Genomic DNA, 6,745 nt, shown 5'->3' on the forward strand with positions numbered 1-6,745 from the left:
AGGGGTACAAAGATCACTCTGTATTTGAAGGAAGACCAGCACGAATACTTGGAGGAGAGAAGGTTCAAGGATTTGATCAAGAGCACCCTGAGTTGACCCAGGCAGGTGGATCTTTCACCATTACCCGTGACACAGGTGAACTGCTTGGAAGGGGTACAAAGATCACTCTATATTTGAAGGAAGTCCAGTACGAATACTTGGAGGAGAGAAGGTTAAAGGATTTGATCAAGAAGCACCCTGAGTTTATCAGCTATCCTATCTCTCTCTGGACAGAGAAGACCACCACCAAGGAGGTTTCCGACGATGAGGATGAAGAAGATAAGGAGGTTAAAGAGGATGACACCATGGAGGAGGTGCTCTCTTCATGCCAGAATGCTTCTGATTTGAAGCTTTTGACCAGTAATGGCTCTATACTCTTCTCATGGTTAGATTACCATGCCCCTTCCAAACTCCTGCAAGTAAGATTGGGCCTCCATCAGGCGCACAGAAGCCCCTAGAACCGCACATGGCTATTCATTTCGATTTTGCAGAGAAGCTACACGATATTGCATGGTACATTGGCTTTACTGCATCTACAGGGGTCGTGGCCCATAAGCATCTGATACATTCAGAGGATTTTCGATCGTGGGATGCTGAACCAATGTCCACAAAGCCACAATAGAAACAGATGCACACACCACAGCTAATAGAACCACAAATGTGCCTATCGAGGCTGCGCTTGCCTACTCAGAGCCGTTCGAATCCACTGGAATCTCCTCACCAAGGAAGATAGCAATGCTTCCAATGATGCTTGACACAAGGCTTGGAAGGCGTAATAGTTTGAAGCTTCTTGGCAAGGAGCTTGGGAGGGCTAAGGAGCTATGGAAGCTTGAAAGAGAGCTTGGGAAGAGGAAAGAAAAGGCCTCTCTTCAAGAGTAACCCTAACTTAAGCCTTCCCTCACTGCTGTTACCACTCTTTTACCAAAATACCTTCAAAATTGGCCTCAGCTTGCAAAACGAGTTGCCATCTTTGTCTATCTGCCTCCATTTTTGGTCCAAGTTTCATTTAAGACTCCAAGAAAGGCTGCCATAGTCTGTGTGGTCTTCATGAAAGCTATCATGTCTAGTACTTGACTATTGTGGTTCTTCAATGTTGTACCTATGCACAGTAAGGTTTCCTGAAACTGACAAGAAACTAAATGTAAAGAAGGAGAGAGAAAAGAAGGATCTGAAAACTAAGCTCTGATACCACTTGTCAGAGAGAGAACTAGGGAGAGAGAAAGAGGAGAGAGAAGAGAAGGATGTGAAAACTAAGCTCTGATACCACTTGTTAGAGAGAGAACTAGGGAGAGAGAAAGAGGAGAGAGAAGAATGCAGAAGAGAGAGAAATACTGTAGGAAGAGAGAGAAGAAGAGTGACGAGGAAAGAGAAATACTAGATTTAGAGACAGGAAGACAGGAAAGAAGGGGAAGCCATAGAAGCTGTGAGCCAGAAGGGAGAGAAAGTCTGTAATTGTATTAATGTGTCAAAAAGATGTGTAAAATTACATATCCTCTCCTTTTATACCAATGTCAATGTGACATGGCATAATATCAATATTATTTACACTAATTCCTTATTCTTAGCTTCTTACAATTGGTGGTAACTAAATATGCTAACTCACTTACCTACTATGAGGAGGCTATGCACAGAGGTGATACTCATTCTTGGGAGAGAGCCATGTAGTCTAAGTTTAATTCACTGTAGAAAAATCATACATGGGACTTAGTTTCCTTGCTTGATGAAAAGTATGCATTGCCATGCAAGTGATTGTACAAGTTGAAGAGTACCCCTGGTCACCCTAAGCCAATATATAAGGCTAGATTGGTTGCTAAGGGTTTTGAGTAGGAGAAGGGAGTTGACTTTGATTGAAGGGAGTGAGACTGGAGTGGAAGCATGCGAGTAGAAGCAAGAGCTATGGTGGAAGAAGCAAAAGAGAGAGAGAGAGAGAGAGAGAGAGAGAGAGAGATAGAGAGAGAGAGAGAGAATATGTGGAACTCCAATAGTCAAAATGTGTGACTAGCCTTCCCTTTATTCAAATGTCATTGAAAGAATAAATGAAGTTACCATGATGGGCACCCGCCACCACCTGCAGTGTACAGGTGTGCACATATTGTCAGTATAGTAATATACGGGTAGCTAGGCACACAGGTTCCTTTACCCTCAACAACCTCCCACTTAAAGAAAACCCCTAGTGAGGAGAGAATAATAAAAAAGGTGACAAAGTAAGGAGGTATATAGAAAATGGTACCATAATTTTAATGCTTTCATGCATTCACATGGATATTTTCATAGTGATATAGATCTGTCTCTATACACGAAGATGGCATTTGATTGTAGCCTTATTATCTTGGTGCTTTATGTTGATGACATGCTTATTGCTGGGAGTGCTCATGCTAAGCTGAATGCTTTAAAAACTCGGCTCAAGACTCATCTTTGAGATGAACATGGAACAAAGGCCTCACACATACTTTGTTGCCAGGAGGAACCTACATGAGGGGATAAGCGCCTTCAATGGTTCTCCCTTGCGTGCATGTTGACAACATGAGTGCCTTAAATGGTTCTCTGTTAGTGTGGGGCATGTTCCTAAGAGAGAATTATTTTTCATCTTGGGTGAAATGTTGATGGGGATGCCTATTCTTTCCGAGCATGAGACTTGCAAGCGTAAACACGAATGAAGCCATACATGGGTGATACCACAATATTCATATCTCAAGTAGTAACGTTTACATGATTTAATTATTTTATGGAATTCCAATGATTAGTTGAGTTATTATGCCTAGTTGCATTCATTCAATTAATTATTTTTCTAACATGATTTTTTAAATTTTTGACAGAACTGATGTGTAGAACAAAATGTGTATTGGATATATATGACAAGTGTAATTTATTCCAAAGACATATTTGTTAAATTGTCTAAATAGATGCACCACAGTTTATTCTAAGGTATACATACATCCTCTTTGTAAATAATTATTAATACTTGAAATTTTTAGAAGATATCTTGTGTTAGATATGATCAATGCCCCACCCTCATTAGGTGCTACCAATGATCCATGGTGCTCAAAGTTGTAAGGCCCCCATTATGAGGAGAAGCCAAATGTGAGCCCGGACATTGGTTGAGTCGTGACTTGTATATCAAATGAGGTCTATGTGACCGGATGGCAAAAAGGTGATTGTTGTGGGTCTAATCTTTGGGTTAGACGAAGTGGTTAAGCTGGTACCAACTCGAGGCGCATTGCATCGAGTTGCGGTATAAGGGAGTTAAAAGGGGCCCCTATTGTGGGGTCCCGGGGCCGCGGAAGCGGCCCCTGGCTGGGGAGTCCCAGGGGGGCCAGCGGCCCCCCTGGCGAGGGTTCGGGGGCAGCGCCCCCAGCCCGATGGTAAAGGGAATATTCCCTGGAATATTCCTTGGCCGACTAGTGGAGCATATGGTAGGTCGGGTCAGCAGGCCGACCTAACGACTTTCGCAGGCTATAAAAGCTAAACCCCTTCGCAGCCATCACTCACTCATCTTTCACCCAGTTAGAGTTGTTGTTCCAGCTATCCTTAAGCTCTTCACATATCTTCTGTCTAGATTGCCATCTAAGCTTCACACAGTGCAAGCGCACGGGTGGACAGAGCCATCTTTGTATCAGTTGGAAGTTAAAGAATTTACTGATTCTCCTCTTATCTATTGTGTACTCTCTATCTCTTTCTCAGATTCTGTTCGCTGCGCCGTGTAATATTTTACATGGTATCAAAGCCCAGGGGGCTCTAGAGATCGGAGAGCGTGCAAGAGGCAAAGGCTTCAACAGCAAAGAGAAACTATGTCGACTTCCGAAAGCGGTGCAGGAGGTGGTGTTGCTGTACCGGCTATTCAGACACTGAGGATTCGTCCACCAACCTTCAGCGAAGGCAAGTTAGATGGTACAAACTACACCTTGTGGAAGTTCAAAATTACAACTATCCTTGATTCTTATGAGCTTCTGGAGACTGTGCTGGGGACTGACCCAGAACCACAGCCTACCCTCGACCCATCAAATCCTAGTGTGATGATTCCTCCGAATGCAGATCTTCTATGAGCTTGGAAACGAAGGAATGCAGATGCATTGTGTGCCTTAGCTACAAGCTATTCTGATAGTGTTTTGACTCTAATTCAGCATACAACCAAAGCGTCAGAGGCTTGAAATGTACTAAGGAGTCAATATGAAACACGAAACCAAACAAGGATTCAAAACTTGGAGAATCAACTAGCAGCGGAGAAGTTTGCTGAAGGAGAGACGGTTGAAGCATTCATCACTCGGATTAAGAATCTACGCGACCAGATGGCTGGCGCTGGGATACAAAAGACTAGCGAAGAGCTAGCTCGGAGGTGTCTGCGGATTTGTCCACAAAATTTTGATGGACTAGTAACTGCCCTTAATACTCAGGTGAGACCTCAAGCTTTGACTTTTGAAGAGTTTTGTGCATTATTAATGGAGGAGGAGTTGAGGCTGAAAGCCCGAGAAGGAAGCAACAATGGAGATGCTGCATTCTCTGCCAATGCAAAAGGCAAAGGTGTCTCCTCCACCGAAAATGATGGTGACAAAAAGAAGAAGGGCGGCAAGAAGAAGTTTCAAGGAGAGTGCTTCTACTGCAAGAAGAAAGGGCATGCAATTGCAGATTGTCGTGTCAAGAAGGCAGATGAAAAGAATGGTACCCTTAAAAGTAAAGGGAAAGAGACAGCCAATACGGCTGAAGCAGAGTTGGAATTATTCATGGCGACCATTGAGGAAGTGTGCCCCTCGGCGCAAGAAGAATCTACCACTGACTCATGGGTGTTGGATAGTGGGGCCTCCCGTCAACAAGAAAGGTCTATACAGTTCTATGCAGCCTCTACAAGAATCCATCACTGTGACGGTTGGAAATGATGCTAAATGCCCTGCGGGCACAGGTACTATTTCTTTTGTTGCTGCAAATGGTGAAGTCAAAAAGCGTTCAAATGTGTTGTATGTTCCCGAAATCAGGAGAAATCTCTGCTGCCATAACTGATCTTGGTCATGAAGTGAGGTTCAAGAAGACAGGTGCAGAAATTATTGATAGTGCTGGCACAATTGTTGGCAAAGGAGAAAGAAGGAACAACTTGTATAAGCTAAGTGCTCTTACAGCCACCGCTGGAGTGGGCACAAGTAAGCTTTGGCATGAAAGGTTTGGACACATCGGATTTGCAGTATTGAAGGAGATGCAAAAACAAGGTATGGTTGCTCACCTACCTACAATAACTGAATTGAAGGAACCATGTGAAGCTTGTATGATGGGCAAGCAACAGAGAAAGGCATTTCCACAAGAAAGCAAGAATAGAGTACAGGCTCCTCTAGAGTTGATGCATGCTGACTTGTGTGGTAAGATGCCTACACAGGCCTTGGGGGGATCTTCTTATTTTATGTTGATTGTCGATGACTACAGTAGGAAGATGTGGGTGTACTTCCTTCGTGATAAGGCTCAAGCTTTTGGTAAGTTTAAAGAATGTCTAATACTTGTTGAGAATGAAACAGGGAAAAGTGTGAAGAAATTTAGAACAGATGGTGGTGGTGAGTTCAACTCAAAGGAGTTTGAAGGCTTTTGCAAGAGCAAAGGGATCAAGCGTCAATTGACGATGCCTCACACACCTCAACAGAACGGTGTTGTGGAACGCAGGAATCACACCATTGTGGAGATGGCAAGACGCATGCTAAAGGGGAAGGGATTGCCTAACCATTTTTGGGCTGAAGCTGTTAATACTGCAGTCTACATTCTAAATCGGAGCTATACAAAGGCTCTCAAGGGAAAAACACCTCATGAGGCTTACACTAGTAAGAAACCATCTGTCTCACATTTCAGAATTTTTGGATGTGAATGTTATGCACATGTTCCAGATGAGAAGAGAAACAAGTTACGACCAAAAAGCAGAAAATGTATCTTCTTGGGTTGTAGTGATGAGCAGAAGGCTTACAAATTATATGACCAAGAGGCAAAGAAGATCATTGTGAGCCGTGGTGTGGTGTTCAAGGAGGAGCCGCATACAGTGGAGGAGGAGAAGGCAAGTTCTTCCACTTTATCATCAAGCGAAGAAGTAGTCCACTATGAACCTGTCCCGAGAACTATCCCTATCCTTAAGGAGGAAGAAGCATCATCTTCAGATGATGAGGAAAAAGTTCACTAACCTGACATCACCCCACCGGAAAAGCCATTGCCGCACTGGGTAAAGCATCTCTATGACCACAATAATCCTATGCATGCATCTGTTGAGGAGAAGGCAGATGGACCAAGGAGGTCTCAGAGAATAGAGGAGCAAAGGAGGGCTTCTTCTCACATAGTCAATATGGCCTTGATGGTTGAGATTATGAGAGAAGTAAAGGAGCCAACTGACTTAGAAGAAGCACTTGTAGATCTATCATGGAAGGTTGCTATGCAACGGAGTATGACAGCATAATGAAGAATGACACTTGGGAGCAAGTGGATCGACCAGCAAACGGAAGGTTATTGGCACCAAGTGGATCTGGAATGTAAAGTACAAGGCTGATGGTACCTTAGAAAAGTACAAAGCTAGACTGGTTGCCCAAGGATTTTCACAAGTTAAAGGGTTTGATTTTCAAGAGTCATTTGCCCAAACTGCCAAAATGACCACTATTCACACGGTACTTGCAATGGCTGCCCACAAGAAGTGGCCAGTGTACCAAATGAATATTAAGTCAGTGTTCTTAAATGGTGACCTCAAGGAGGACAT

The sequence above is a fragment of the Lygodium microphyllum genome, chromosome 1 (genome assembly GCF_053477565.2).
Source record: "Lygodium microphyllum isolate KBCC chromosome 1, Lygodium_microphyllum_v1.1.10, whole genome shotgun sequence".
Lineage (NCBI taxonomy): Eukaryota > Viridiplantae > Streptophyta > Polypodiopsida > Schizaeales > Lygodiaceae > Lygodium > Lygodium microphyllum.